Source organism: Eublepharis macularius, chromosome 2 (assembly GCF_028583425.1).
Source record: "Eublepharis macularius isolate TG4126 chromosome 2, MPM_Emac_v1.0, whole genome shotgun sequence".
Lineage (NCBI taxonomy): Eukaryota > Metazoa > Chordata > Lepidosauria > Squamata > Eublepharidae > Eublepharis > Eublepharis macularius.
The window spans coordinates 84,794,037-84,810,322 of NC_072791.1; positions in this window are offsets into that span (position 1 = coordinate 84,794,037).

Consider the following 16,286-nt stretch of genomic DNA (forward strand, 5'->3'; position numbering starts at 1 on the left):
ATAGTAATGGAATGATTGCTACAAAATCAATATATTCTTTAAAGTGCAAACATGCTGAAAATGCCAAGCTTATAAGATGTAATAATATTATACAATCAGATTGGTCCTATATCCTCTATGAAGTATAACACTTAATACAAAAAAATCAATCAATGAATAAATATCACTGAATAAATATCTCAGGAATAATCAACAAAAGTCCTATGAGATTAACACATACCCAATCAGTGAGAGTTCATTCAATACAAGACATTATTTCCTTTAAGAGATGGAGAAGTGAAGAAGTTAAGTATATTTTGCGTTGTGGCAAATGCCTGGATGACTTGTCCTGTTTTCTCTATTTCTATAGGTGTGCACCCTTCAGATGAGTTGCTCTTCACCCAGAGAAGTCACAGGGATTCAATGTATCGAAAAGTCGAAATTCACAGTAACAAAAAGCCAACAGGTTTTGCCAGCATATTGATACTTTCCCATTTCGAACCAAACTTCTTCAAAGGCGAATGTATTATTCAATAAATAGTCCCTGTAATAAAAACATATATAACTCAACCTTATTCTCCTGTTGTCTCTGATGCAATGTCAAGCTAACATTAAAAATATACCAAAATTAAAATTTTAATATTTTAAATTGTATTTTGTATATACACTTCTTAATAGATTTATGTAATTTTGGTATATTTTTAATGTTAGCTTGACCCTTCTGTCTCACATACTATTTTGGGTTGAGTCCCCCCCCTTTTTTTCCTTCGTCTCTGATGCAATAACAATTTTACAGTCCTTTGAAATATACTCACAACCCAGTAAACAGTTACATTCTCACCACCGAGTTGGTTTAATAAATGATGATCAGGCGCTGTGTTGTAACATTACATCTCATTATATTTAAAGTATCTACAGCCTCACAAAAAAAATCATCTTAAAGGTGCATTGACCATTATAAAAAGAAGGAATAATCGATTTCATTTTTGAATCTATGGGGGGGTTGCTGTTTAATCTAAAGATCCACTGTGACTCTAATTGTAACAACTAGGGATGTGCGTTTCGGCTTTCTGAATGCCGAAAGAAAGCCAAAACAAAAGTGTTTCGGATTCTTTCGGGTTAGCCGAAACGTTTAGGAGAAAGCCGAAACGTTTCAGCTAGCCGAAAGAAAAAAAGCCGAAACGTTTCGGCTTCTTTCGGCTTTCTTTCAGCTTTTCAATGGGAAAATGCCTCCGTCTTCCCGGACGTCTGGGGGAGGCATTTTCCCACCGAATCAGCCCAAAATTGGTGGGGACCTTCCTCTAACCCCTCTCTAAAAACTCCCAAAGTTTCAGACCGATTGGACTTTGGGGGGCCAAGTTATGGCCCCCCAAAGCAGGTCCCCCTATCTTCCCATAAGAAAGCGAAGGAGCAGCATATTGTATTGTCGAAGGCTTTCACGGCCGGAGAACGATGGTTGTTGGGGGTTTTCCGGGCTGTATTGCCGTGGTCTTGGCATTGTAGTTCCTGACGTTTCGCCAGCAGCTGTGGCTGGCATCTTCAGAGGTGTAGCACCAAAAGACAGAGATCTCTCAGTGTCCACTGAGAGATCTCTGTCTTTTGGTGCTACACCTCTGAAGATGCCAGCCACAGCTGCTGGCGAAACGTCAGGAACTACAATGCCAAGACCACGGCAATACAGCCCGGAAAACCCCCAACAACCATCGAGCAGCATATTGTTAGCATGCTGCTGCTCATCTTCTTCATTATTTCCTATGGGGAAAAATGAAGAAGCAGGCTTCCTTTGCCAGGGGTGGCATTTTGCATGCAAAATGCCCCCCAGCCCTCAGGGGCCCTTCTCCCACCCTTCCTCCCACCCCCCACCAAGGCTCAGCCTGCTCCCACTTGGGGGGGGGCATTTCATGGCCTCCCCAAGTAGGTCCTCTCAGCCCCTAAAGTCCACCCCTTACAGCCCCACACAAACCCAATTCCCCCCCAGCTGCCACACACAGACCCAAATCCCCACATTAGCCCCTCACAGACCCAAATCCACCCCCACCTGCCCCACACCCATAACCCCAGGAACAGGCTGGCAAAGGCCAGCCCTCTCCCTTTGTTCCCTATGCTGGGAACTTCTAAACTCTCTTTCCCTGGGCAATTCTGCACAGCCCAGGGGTGCCACAATGGTGGGCACACTTCTGAGTGCCAGCTGGTCCCTGTGAAAGAGCACCTGAACCACAGACACCCTCCCTCAAATTCCCCCACCACCTACAGAGATGGCTGGCCAGCCAGCCCCATTGTTCCCTATGATGGGAACCAACTGCACAACAAAGAATAAAACACGAACAACACAAAATAAAGTTTTTTAAAAATTATTTTCTCCCTTTCAAAGTACAAGTAGGCAAAGCATTATGACACATTACACCAGCAGTCCCCCACACAGAAAAATTAACACAACTCACTTAACATCAGAGAATCACAAAACACGATTCCTGTCAAAAACACTTTATTTCTTGAACAGCTTTAGGTTACACAGCAGGGGGGCACACCAAAGGGCATGGCAGAAGTATCTTACACAAAAATAACACAACTCACTTAACATCAGAGAATCACAAAAGCACAATTCCTGTCAAAAACACTTTATTTCTTGAACAGCTTTAGGATACACAGCAGGGGGGTGCACCAAAGGGCATGACAGAAGTGTACTACACAAAATAATACAACCCACTTCACCGTTTTTGACAGCAGTTGTGTTTGTGTGATTCTCTGATGTGAAGTGAGTTGTGTTATTTTTATGTAGTACACTGCTTTCATGCCCTCTTGTGCCTTCCTACTGTGTAACCTAAAGCAGTTAAGGAAATAAAGTGCTTTTGACAGCAATATTTTGGGGTGATTCTCTGATGTTAAGTGAGTTGTGTTATTTTTGTGTAAGATACTGCTGCCATGCCCTTTGGTGTGCCCCCCTGCTGTGTAACCTAAAGCTGTTCAAGAAATAAAGTGTTTTTGACAGGAATCGTGTTTTGTGATTCTCTGATGTTAAGTGAGTTGTGTTTTAATTTTTCTGTGTGGGGGACTGCTGGTGTAATGTGTCATAATGCTTTGCCTACTTGTACTTTGAAAGGGAGAAAATAATTTTTAAAAAACTTTATTTTGTGTTGTTCGTGTTTTATTCTTTGTTGTGCAGTTGGTTCCCATCATAGGGAACAATGGGACTGGCTGGCCAGCCATCCCTGTAGGTGGTGGGGGAATTTGAGGGAGGGTGTCTGTGGTTCAGGTGCTCTTTCACAGGGACCAGCTGGCACTCAGAAGTGTGCCCACCATTGTGGCACCCCTGGGCTGTGCAGAATTGCCCAGGGAAAGAGAGTTTAGAAGTTCCCAGCATAGGGAACAAAGGGAGAGGGCTGGCCTTTGCCAGCCTGTTTCTGGGGTTATGGGTGTGGGGCAGGTGGGGGTGGATTTGGGTCTGTGAGGGGCTAATGTGGGGATTTGGGTCTGTGTGTGGCAGCTGGGGGGGAATTGGGTTTGTGTGGGGCTGTAAGGGGTGGACATTAGGGGCTGAGAGGACCTACTTGGGGAGGCCATGAAATGCCCCCCCCAAGTGGGAGCAGGCTGAGCCTTGGTGGGGGGTGGGAGGAGGGGTGGGAGAAGGGCCCCTGAGGGCTGGGGGGCATTTTGCATGCAAAATGCCACCCCTGGCAAGACAAGCCTCCCCCAGCTGTCAGTGGTAGAGATTAGAGCACCTACTTGGGGAGGCCATGAAATGGCCCCCCCAAGTGGGAGCAGGCTGAGCCTTGGTGGGGGGTGTTAGGAGGGGTGGGAGAAGGGCCCCTGAGGGTAAGGGGGCATTTTTCATGCACCCCTGGCAAAGGAAGCCTGCCTCTTCATTTTTTCCCCATAGGAAATAATGAAGAAGATGAGCAGCAGCATGCTAACAATATGCTGCTCCTTCGCTTTCTTATGGGAGGATAGGGGGACCTGCTTTGGGGGGCCATAACTTGGCCCCCCAAAGTCCAATCGGTCTGAAACGGAGGTTTTAGAGAGGGGTTAGAGGAAGGTCCCCACCAATTTTGGGCTGATTCGGTGGGAAAATGCCTCCTCCAGACGTCCGGGAAGACGGAGGCATTTTCCCATTGAAAAGCTGAAAGCCGAAAGCCGAAAGAAAGCCGAAACAAAGCTGAAAGCCGAAAGCCGAAACGGCTGGCCGTTTCGGCTTTCGGCTTATTCAAAAGAGATTCTTCTTTCGGCTTTCGGCTTTCGGCTTTAGCCGAAATTTTTTGGCTTGCACACCCCTAGTAACAACGTTTTTTGAACACTAGAATTTAATGAGGTATTGACCACACATAATACTGAAAAGTCAAAGTCTCTTGCATCTGTATGCAAGAGACCCTCACAGGGTGATTGTTGTGAGGATAATAATAACACACTTTGTAAACTGCTCTGAGTGGATGTTAAGTTGTCCTGAAGGGTGGCATATAAATCAAATGTTATTATTGCAGGACCTGTCCCTGGGAAATCTGACTATGGTACTGGTGGAGGTCAGGAGTGGAGCCATAAGCTGAAAGCAAGCAGGTCATGTATGCCAGGCCCAAGGGTGTAGTGACAACACTGAGAAAACTGTCAATTCTCCCATATAAGGAGATGGTTGTGTTGTAATACTTCTATTGGTTCCTTGTGCTCTTTTTTATGTAACAAGTATAAGGTTATGAGGTGATTTATTCTGTAGGAGACTCCCAGAGCCTGTGCATGGTAAAAATAAAGCTTTCAGGTTATAAGAAACAGAGTGGCTGTTTCCTGTTTCAGTCCTCTAGGGATAGCCCGGCTTGCCTCAAAGAACAAGTTCTCAGAACAATAAGGCGAACCAGCCAGGAGGCAAGCCCGCATCGGGAACGACCAGACAGTAGGCACACATCAAATTCTTTAGATCTTATCTGTTTTGTCCCACCTGAGAGGCTGACTTGTCCTTTTCAGTTAAGGGTGCTATTCTCATTCCTTTTTTGGTCTGCAGTGTCTTTCATGTTCTTTTATTCTTGTCTGGATGCTACACTTTGTGGTCCCGATGTAAACTTGTCCACAGCTGCAGGGTATACGGTATACTCCTGCAGAGGTAAGGGGGTCTCTACTGTCTTTTGCTGATCGTAGCATCTGTTGTATTTTTCGGGTGGGTCTGAATACTGCTTGAAGGTTATGATTTTTCATAAGCTTTCCCATCTGATCAGTAATTCCTTTGATATATGGCAAAAACACTTTTCCTGTAGGAGACTGTTTTTCCTTGGTTGTTTGATTCATCCTGGGTTTGATTGCTCTTCGGATTTCATTTCTGGAGTAGCCATTTGCCTGAAGTGCGTGGTTTAGATGATTAATTTCCTCATTGAGAAAGTGCGGCTCACATATCCGTCTTGCACGATCCACTAATGTTTTCATTATGCCTCTTTTCTGTCGGCAGTGGTGATTGGAGTTTTTGTGTAAGTACCCATCAATGTGAGTTGGTTTCCTGTAGACCTTGTGACCTAAATGAAAGTTTGCTTTGCGGATGACCAAGGTATCCAGAAATGGGAGTTTTCCCTCGATTTCTTTCTCCATTGTGAATTGTATGTTCCGGTGGATGTTGTTGAGATGATTCAAAAACCCCATCAATTCTTCCTCCCCATGGCTCCAAATGATAAATGTATCATCCACAAACCAGAACCATGCACTAGGTTTGTGGGGTGCTGATTCTAGAGCTGTTTTTTCAAAATGTTCCATGTAGAAGTTTGCTATAACTGGGCTGAGACGGCTCCCCATGGCCACCCCATCCATCTGTTCATAGAATTCGTTATCCCATTGGAAGTAACTGGTTGTCAGACAATGATGGAATAAGGCTGTTACATCCTCTGGGAAAATCTGATTAATAAGTGCAATAGTGTCTTTTACTGGAACCTTGGTAAACAGGGATACAACATCAAAACTGACAAGTATGTCTTGTGGATTGAGTTTCAGAGAACTGATTTTGTTGATGAAATCTGCTGAATCTTTGATGTAAGACGAGGTTTTCCCGATGTGGTCCTGCAGGAGATCGGCCAGATGTCTAGCTAATTCATATGTCGGTGAACCAATGGCACTCACAATGGGTCGGAGTGGGACTGAATCCTTATGTATTTTGGGGAGTCCATATAGTCTAGGTGGCTGTGCTTCTGTCTTGTATAGTTTTCTGTGCGTGTCGGAATGTAGTGAGTTTTCCACACTGTGACACTGAGAGATCTCTGTCTTTTGGTGCTACACCTCTGAAGATGCCAGCCACAGCTGCTGGCGAAACGTCAGGAACTACAATGCCAAGACCACGGCAATACAGCCCAGAAAACCCACAACAACCATCAATATAACTCAAAGTTGACTAATAGAACTCTGCTGTAGAATACAGCCAAAGCACACTAAGAAAACTAAATTTCCCTGACGAAAGAAGGATAACATTGATTGAAAAACTGATGAACTTGATTATTGGTATACCTGGTCTTATATTGCTAACCGTGAAACTGCTGCTAAACTGCCTTCTCTTCCCCCTGGGTGACTCTGTTTCTTCTCCACCTTCTCTGTCTTTGCCTTCTTATTGTCACTACCCTAGACTTTTTGGCTCTCAAGACTTTGTTTCTGTGCACTCTCTTTCGGTTCCTTTTCTGGAAGCCACTCAGGTTCCTCAAGCTGCTCCTGTCTTGTCCCCTGCTTGTATTCAGAATCAAACTGTTAATCAGGCTGGCTCTGATTCTACGTCAGTTGTTCAGGCACCACTGCGAACTTACCCAGTGCTCCAAAAAGGAGGTGTTGTTATTGCATACTCTCATGTTCTCTTTTCGACATCTGATCTTGTCTTATGGAAACAATAGTTTCCAAAGCTAAGAGAAGACCCTGAAAAGTATTTACAACAGTTTCAGATTATTTTTGCACCATTGACTGAAATTATTTTATTGCTACTTATGTCGACTAAGACTGGAACAAGCTCAAAAGTGTGAGGAAATCTCTCGCTTAGCTGCTGCCATTTCAGGTCATCCGCAGTGGGGATGCCCAAAGTGTGTCAGGGGGGCAGAGTCGAGGGATTGCTGTGTCACATTCTTCTCCTTTTGTACTGTCTGATGTGAATTTGTCTGATGTTTGTCAGTACTGTAAGCAGCCTGATCATTGGCAAAATGAATGTCTTGTTCATTCCCAGGGAACCCCTCCTCAGTTTCAGCCACCACAAAAAGAAATATTTAGAGATGATACTGATGGTATCTCCTGCAAGAATCGGATTTTTCCCTTTTAGCCTTTTCTAATGTTTCATTTACCTTTGTTGTTCTGTTTGTGATCCTCAGATTCTAACCTTAACTAGAATGGGCACGAACCACAAAAACCCCAAACCATGAGGTTCGTGGTTCGTGGGTTTTCATGAACCATGAACTGACACGAACTGGGGCCAGTTTATGAACCAGTTCGTGGTTCATGGTATGTGGGGTTTAAATGCTCCGTCCCGGCTGCTTAGCAGTGGCAGGGAAAGGGGCATTTGACAGCTTAAAGGGCCCTTTCCTGCCTTGCAAGTGGCAGGTCCCTTTAAACTATCAGCTGGTAGGCAGCAAGGGGGGGATCCCCCCTTGCTGCCTGCCAGCTGATAATTTAAAGGGACTTGCCGCTTGCAAGCGACAGGGCCCTTTAAACTGCCCAAACCCTAGCCCCCAGCCCCACCCCCAGCCCAGCCCCACACCTTGCCCTGTGGGCCTGAGACATCCTCCCCCTTCTCCTGTGAGGGGTGGGAAGGCTGTTTTTGGCCTCTTCTACCACTGCATGGGCCTGCAGGGTGGAGGAGGAGGCCAAATATGGCCTTCCTGCCCCTCAAATGGCTGCCCTCCAGGGTGGCGCGGCAGCAGAGGAGGCCGAAAATGACCTTCTCACCCCTCAAATAGCCACCACTGCAGCCTCCTCCTCCACCTGCCAGCCCACGCAACAGCAGAAGAGGCCAAAAATGGCCTTCCCACACTTGCAGGAGGAGGGGGAGGACGCTGCGGACCGGCAGGGCAAGGTAATTCTGGGGCTGGGGCTGGGGCTGGGGCTGGCGCGGCGGTGGCGGTGGGGGCTGGGGTTTGAGCAGTTTAAAGGGCCCTGTCGTTTGCAAGCAGCAGGTCCCTTTAAACTATCAGCTGGCAGGCGGCGGGGGGGATCCCCCTTCAAGCTGCAGGAAAAGTTTATATGGCCATTTCCCTGGGGAAATGGCCATTTAAACTGCCTCTTTACGACCCAAATGAACCAGTAGACCAGTTTGTGGAAGTTTGTGGAAATGAGCTTCCATGAACCACTGGTTTGCGATCCATGAACCGGCCTGGTTCATGTGTTTTGGGGGTCGTAATTCGATTCGGGCCCATCTCTAGTTAAGGTGAATGGTGTTACCTACTCTTGCCTTTTAGATACTGGGGCAACTTGGTCTGCCCTCTCAATTGCTGTATTGTCTGTTTCTTACCGCCAAGTGCCTGTCATGGGGATAGAAGGACAGACATCAACAGTTAGATTCATTCAATTCTCTAGCCAATTTAAAGAAAGGGAAAACACAGAGTTTGTTTCCCACTCCAATCCTTTAACAATTTGAACCACCCTTTCCAGGACAAGCCCCAAAACAAGGCACCTAAATGCCACCCCCCAACAAACATTCCTTCAAACTCCAGGTCTACCCAACCAATATTTATGGCTTAAAAATCTCTGAGACCTTGGAAAAAATCTCATAGTACTTTTTCAAGCTGCTCAGGTAAGGGGACTTAGTGGTACCCAGCACCATCTTCTGAAACCTACCCATCAGATAGGACTAGAACCACCACAGAACAGTGCCTCACATTGCCAGCTTGGAAAGGCAGTCCAGGAGCATACCATGATCAGTAGTACTGAAAGCTACTGAGAGGCCCAAATTATGTTGATTCTGTTCATCCTCCATTACAGTTAATCTACTAGACTGACTGAGACAGTCCTATCACCAGGCCTAAAACCTGATAGGAAAGGATGTAAACAATTTACCTCATCCAGGAAAACCTAAAGTTGTCTAGCCACCACTGTTTCAATTACTTTGCTCAAAAATTGAACATGCAGATAAGGGTGATCGGTAGACATCATATACTTGGGCTTTCAAAAGGCTTTTCACAAGGTTCTTCATCAAAGACTCATGAGTAAGTTTAGCACTTACTGAATAAGAGAAAGGGCCCTTTTATGGATGAAAGCCTGATTAAATGGCAAGGAGCAGAGAGTAGGAATAAATGGATAGTTCTCACAATGGAGACAAGTATAGAACAGTATTGGGACTGTTGCTATTTAATTTGTTTATAAATTATGTGGAATCGGGGGGTGAGCAGAGGTATACCCAAGTTTGTAAATTATTCATGATAGTTACAACTAAGGCAGATTGTGAAGCTCTACAGGAGGATCTCTCTAGATTGGGTTAGTGGGCAACAGCATGGTAAATGAGGTTCAACCTGCGTAAGTGAAGGTGATGCATAATGGAACAAAAAACATTCCTAATTTTAAATATATGTTGATGGGGTCTGAAATTGGCTGAGACAGATTGAAAGAGATCTTGGGGTTGTAGTGAAAAACTTGATCAAACTGTTGACCCAGTGTGTGGCAGCAGTGAAAAAGGCATGCTCTGTGGTAGGAATTATTAGGAAAGGAATTAAAAATAAAATGGCTGGTATTGTAACACTCCTCGATAAAACTGTGGTGTGGCTTCATTTGGAATACTATACGCTGTTCTGTTTGCTGTATTTCAAAATGGATGTTGACAAGCTGGATAAGTACAACGAAGGGGGGCAAAATGATCAAGGGGCTGGAGCATCTTTCCTAGGAGGAAAGGCTGGAGAGTCTGGGACTTTTCAGTCTAGAAAAAAGATGGCTAAGGGGAGATGTGATAGAGGTTTTTAAAATTATGCATGAGCTTGAGAAAGTGGGTAGATTTTCTCCCTCTCCCATAATACTTGAACTTGGGGGACGGGGGGACGGACTGGATCTGGGATGGTGTTAGTAACTAAATTCTCATGTCCTCTGTCCCCCCATTTTGTAATTTGCTTCATGATTAGGAGCTCCTGGGGATTTAGATACAGGGTTCTGATGCAAAAGAGAGGGAAATTCATGGAATCAGATCCAGCCACCCTGTGTGCTCTGTAGAGCCATGTGGTAGGATATAAATTCTAAGGAAAAATAAGTAAATACCTTGTTTCTGATAAATTAGGACTCCGCCTGGCTCCACTGGGTTTTACTTTTTGTTTAGAGTTATGAGAAAGTTGCTGAACTCTGGGAACAGCATCTGTTGGTTAATGCATTGATGTCAGAGGAGCGCAGAAAATACAGTATTGACCTTTTTTCCTTTTTTGCACAGTGACTGTTACAGCAAAGAGCACATACATTTTCTCTGCACCTAAGGAGCTTGGCAGAAGGAAGGCTTATAAGTCTTTCTGCCTCTAGAAGCTCAAGCACAAGGCTCTGCTGGCAGAATGCAGACAATCGATGTAGCAAATGGGGATTGGAACAAATGTACATGGCATCAATGCTCTTTGGGAGTATTCTGTTCTTCTCACATTTTTCATGATAAACTTGTTCTTCAGATAGGAGCAGTACCAATGATACCAGGAAAATAAAAAAGCACACTAAGGGATTGTAGGGGCAAAGAATTATGAGACAGGAAATGTATTTATATCAAATGGGAGTGCTGGGGTGGCCAAAGGAAATCTTTCATCTGCACAGTAAACTTCCCATACGCTGCTGTTTTCTCCCTGCATACCCACCACTACCAGGTGTGGGACAAAGCAGCTAGAGTTTTCTCTGATATACTTGTCTTACCACCACTGGGTAGGCAGTGAGATAGACTACACAGTGAATGGATGTACCTTGTTCCCTTTCTTCGCCACCTGCAAATTTTTCAGGAACATCATTGTCCAGTTGTGCCAAAGCAATGGGACAGTTGGGACATGGCTTTAAGCCTTATACCTGTTGCTTCCATGGATCTTATGCTGTGACTTATTCAGCAAAAATTATGTTTAGGGTACATTGGAGAGCATAGTGTCTTTTAAATAAAAGATTAAGTACAGTGTTTAGTTGTTGGCATTGCAACTTACAAGATGCATCTCTTAAACATATGGTTTGCACATGTCTGGTTGTTCGATCCTTTTGGGAGAAAATTACTTATATTGTTTTTGTAATAAAATACTCATTTATTTTTGAGGATGGTTATGTACTTTTAAATTATTTTTATGTCTGATGGAACTTGACCAATGGTCAGCAGAAATCGACCCTCCATGCGGGTTACTCCAGTCTAAGCCCATTGATTTCAATTGGGCTCAGAGTGGAGTAACTCTGCTTAGGATTTCACTATAAAAGACTTGTATAATACTTTCCATAACTCATTGGATTGAAGACCTTATACATTTATCAACCTTTGAATGTATTGCATATAGATGATAATTGCATATGGACTTATTTTTACACTAGTAACAAAGCACATTGTGGGGAAAAATACAACAGGATCTAGAAAGGGGAAGGGTGGGCAAGTGGGCATTGCCTCCTCCTCTGTGACTGATCCCAGATGGGTGAAGGCAGTGGGCTGGCATTGCCACCTGCTCTGTGCTTGATTCTAGCCAGATGAGGGGGGGCAGGCATTGCCATCTGCTCCACACCTGATCCCAGTTGGGTGAAGGGGGGGGGCAGGCATTGCAACCTACTCCATGCCTGATTCCAGTAGAGTGAAGAGGGGGCAGGCACTGCCACTTGCTCCACTCCTGGCCAGGTGAAGGGGAGAGTGGGCATTGCTTCCTGCTCCATGCTTTGATTCTGGCTGGATGAAGGAGGGTGGGCATTACCATCTGCTCTGCACCTGATCCCAGCTGAGTGAAGGCAGAGGGGTGGGCATTGCCACCTGCTCTGCTCCTGATCCTGGCTGGGTGAAAATGGGGGTGGGTGGGCATTGCCACCTTCTTCACTCTTGATCCCAGCTAGGTGAAGGGGGGGTGGGCATTGCCACCTGCTCCATGCCTGATCCTGGCCTTGGCTCCCTGCCATGGTGCGCTCTCTGGAGGGACAGGCTGCCTCATCTAGGTTTCCCTCCACAACAGCACCCTCTGGAGGCACACCAGGGCAGGAGATGAGTTGTCAGAAGTTTATGTATAGATTCACCACCATTATTTTTGTTGCTATTGCTGTTGTTGTTGTTTTCCCCCTCTCTCTTTTACTTTGCACAAATAAATGAAAAATTTAAAATGTAAACAAATTAAATAATAAAAATAAGCTGCTAGGGTTTAAGAATTTCCCTGTTCCATTACTCCCCTGCTCTTGTTTTATTCTTTAGCTCTTTGTGACTCAGGAAACTAATAAACAGCCTCATCTGTTGGCCAGAATCCTCTGACACTTAGTGGCAAAGGCAGCTCCCTTCCTCCAATAAACCTTGTTTTACAAAGAAGCCTTATCCACTTTGTTTTCAGTTACGCCTTAAAAGAAAAGCCACAAATTCCTTCTATTGATAGATTGTCTTTTAGAAAAAACAAATTCTTTCAAAGATCCTTTCGTAGACAGAGGCAGCAAAGGAAGGGGCTCTGAATTGTACCATGTAATAATGTGTACACGTTGGTTGCCGCAAACTTCAGTCAATCATTCTCCATACTGAATAAGTTAGTGTGAGGTTGGGAAACAGAAGTGCTTCCCCAGGCTGCATTCTGTAGCCCTTCAACTGTAAGGTTACAGCTTAATTGGAGAGCAGCTGTACCACATGGAACCCCCCAACCTGTCAATTTCCCACTATTTTAATATGTAGCATTCATATACTAACCCTATTTCTCAGTGATGTAAGGTGTCTCCAAACCACCATCAACTTGGCTCAGTAAGAGCACATTGCTGAGTGGAGATCTTTCATATAATGAGGAAGCAGGATGTATTCATTGGACATATTTGCTAAGCAATGGGAATAGGCCTCTTGAGTGCATGCTAGGTTTTTTTTTTGAAAGTTTTTAAATTTTTTTTTAATTACTAATACTACAAAAAGGAAAAAGTGGGAACAGGGAGAAGGGGAAGAAACAACACATAACAACACAAACACTACATCTACAAGTAATGCATTCCCTTCATACTGCAATTATTTAACGTTAAAACTTTGTAAAATGCTGTTAGATTGGTAGATCTTATAAAATACAAACTACAATCAGGATTGGGTCTTCTTCCCCCCTTTGGGTCTCGGTCGCAATTCTCTCTGAACAGCTACAGTCACTGTGCTCGTTCCCTCCTCCCCTCCCCCTTCAGGCTTGAAATCCTCTTCTTCTTACTGAAAATCTTGGTGTTTACACACAAAGTCCCTTAGCTGATCTTCTGATGTTATTTTGTGAGCTTGATCTTTATAGCTGAACCAAATACCTTCTGGAAATAACCATTTGTACTTTATTTCACGTTTCCTCAGAAAAGCTGCAAACCTTTTATATTTAAATCTTCTTTTCCGAGCTAAAAATGGAACGTCCTTCAATATCTTGACCTTATTGCCCAGAAAGTCCAAGTCCGCATTATATGAATTATAGAGGATGGTGTCCCGGATCTTCTTAGATGAAAAGTCAATAATAATCTCGCGAGGCAGCTGACGCTTCGTTGCATATTTTGAAGAAGCCCGACGGACTTCCAAAATGGCGCTTTGTAACTCTTCTTTAGTTGCCTTCACGGGTATCGCCAAAAGTTCCGACACCAAATCCTTTAAATTCCCATTTTCCTCCTCCTTTACATTCTGGAGACGCAATATTGTCTGAGCACGATCCACTTGAAACCGATCAGTTGGTTCTCCAACAGCTTTAGGTCTTTGTTTGTTGCCCTCATGAGTGCTGCGTTTTCCCGAGCAGACTTTTCCGCCCCCCCCCCCGCTGCTTCCTTAATGGTTTTCACTTCACTCTCAATTAAGCCAACCCTTTGATCAGTTTTGTTTAACTTGTCAACAAAGGGCTTTATGGCTTTGACGACCGACCGCTTTACTAGCTCCTCCAGAGACTCTCCTTTCCCCTGCAAAGCAGTCGAGATAGATTTGCCCGTAGCGGGGCTCTGCTTTTTCGTCGCCATCTTAGGGGGGGGGGGAAATCCGCCAGCCAAGTTTCGGTACTCAGTAAGGGGGAAGAAATCCGAGCCTTCTTAGCTTCAAATCCCACCAATCCTTCGCATACGCTTGTAGTAACAGAAGAGATTAGCTACTTACAGGTTTTCACCTTAGATCTGCTTTTTGCCGTTCTCCATGGCCCGGCAGCACGTGAAGTGCTGCGCAAGTCTGCCGGCCTCCATAGGAGCAAACGGGCAATTTACCCCCCGCATCGACTTCGGGGGGGGTTCTTCCCGTCGCACTCCGGACCCTGACACCCTCACTGGGAGTCTTGGGGGCTAACCTTTGCAGGTCAGCCGCCCGGTCAGGCTGCTCGGGCGCTTCCTCCTGGACCTGCGGAGAGGAGCGTCCGACATGGCCAAGAAAATGAAACCGAATCCGAGCGCATGCTAGTTTTGAGTCCAGTTTCATCTTAAAGACCAACTAGATTTCTAGGGTATGGGCTTTTAAGAGGCAAAGTTCTCTTCTTCAGATATATGCTGTAAGTTTAATACATAGACCAGCTCTGAGAGGTCATCAAAAAGATGGAGGGAATCCAATGGATCATCTACCAAGGCAAGGCATTATAAACCTAAATAATTCCTCTTCAAAACATAGCAGGGAGTAGATTTGATCATTTTTCTTGGTTGAGTATCTGGTGGTAATGGCTTGCTTCCTTCTTTTGTGTTATATCTCTGTGGACTGAGATTTTAGCTCATTTAATGATGTAAGCCACTTAGAGTCCCATTGATTTGGGAAGAAGCAGTATATAAATATTTTAAAGAAATACAATTAAAGACAATACAAATAAATAAATGGAAGGTATAGATGGTAGATCTGCAGAACAGTATATAGGTTCTGCATATAGTTTTTGTTTTCAGAGCTGTAAAGCTACAATGATTTGAAATTTTGCTCTTCAAAATATGGAAACTGTCAAGAATCCAAGCTTGGCCCAAATACCGAACAACACAAATTCTACATGCAGAGAACCTTGGAGAACAAAGGACTGTGCTTGGCAGCTTGGATGACTGGTACCATTCATCCCAGATTTGTTGTATTTCCTCCCTGTCCTGTATTCCTGGGCCTGTGTACATCAAGGCAGCAGCATGTGCCAGCCATGGGGGGTGGGGGAATTAAACTGAAAGTTGATTTGCTCAAAAAAAACCCCAAGGAAATGTTTCTCACATGTTGCTTAATCAGATTGTGGAGGTAAGTTTTCCTTGATGTGTAATTAGACTGGACATCTAAGAGAGGCTGGACATCAACATGCACAAATAGAATATCTGTGGCAGAGATAGATAATTTTGATAAATTTCAGGAAAGGCTAAAAAGAATTTTTCATTTAAAACCATCCATTGTAGAGAGTAAAAGGGATTTAGGGCTGAGCATCCTATAGCAGCAGCACTGGAGTAACACACCTTTGCTGGAGACTTGGGAAATTGAGGCTTGATTCTTTCATTCACTTTTGATGTGGTAAAGCTATCATGATGTGACTCTCATGGGAGGAAAATTTATTTTAAGAAAAAGGGGCAGGACCTCAAAGGACTAGTTTCACCCCAAGCAGGAGCTCCCTATGCATCCTTCCTAAGCCTCAACATTGGCCCTTTCCAGTCTCTTCTTTTTATAATAAAATAATAATAATAAATAACTGTGCTTATATACTGCTCTTCTAGGCAGATTAGTGCCTCATTCAGAGCGGTAAACAAGTTAGTGTTGTTATAATCCCCATGATACAGTTGAAGAGCTGGGGCTGAGAGGAGTGGCTGACCCAAGGCTCAAACCAGTGAGCTCAAACCAGTGAAGTGCTGATTTGCAGACAAACCACTTAACCACTGTGCTACTGCAGCTCTCTGGGCAGCCTTACTCATGGTCTTCCTTCACCGCTGTGGCCCTGCTGCCCTTTAATCACCCCAGCTTTCCCTTGCCTTGAGTTCTTTCACTTGGGTCATCCCTGCCAAATTTTGCTTGGTGAGAGGCTGGATAATATGGAGTTGCCACCAACACCCTCCGTTTCCTCCTTTCTGGAGCACCCCCCTCTCCTGTTTTCCTTGCTGAGGGAGGGAGATGACTCCAACTTGCCTCCGTGCTAATCACCACTTCCCCACTCTGCCCTGGACTTCTTGGCGCTGGGCTTTCTAAGCCTTCTTCCACTGGTGTCAGCTTGTTCCTAGCATCACTGGCAAGGTTTTACATCAACATGTTGCCACTGGTGGGCCTGCTTCCCCATGCCTCCCCACAATTCCTTTTTACTGTAATCATA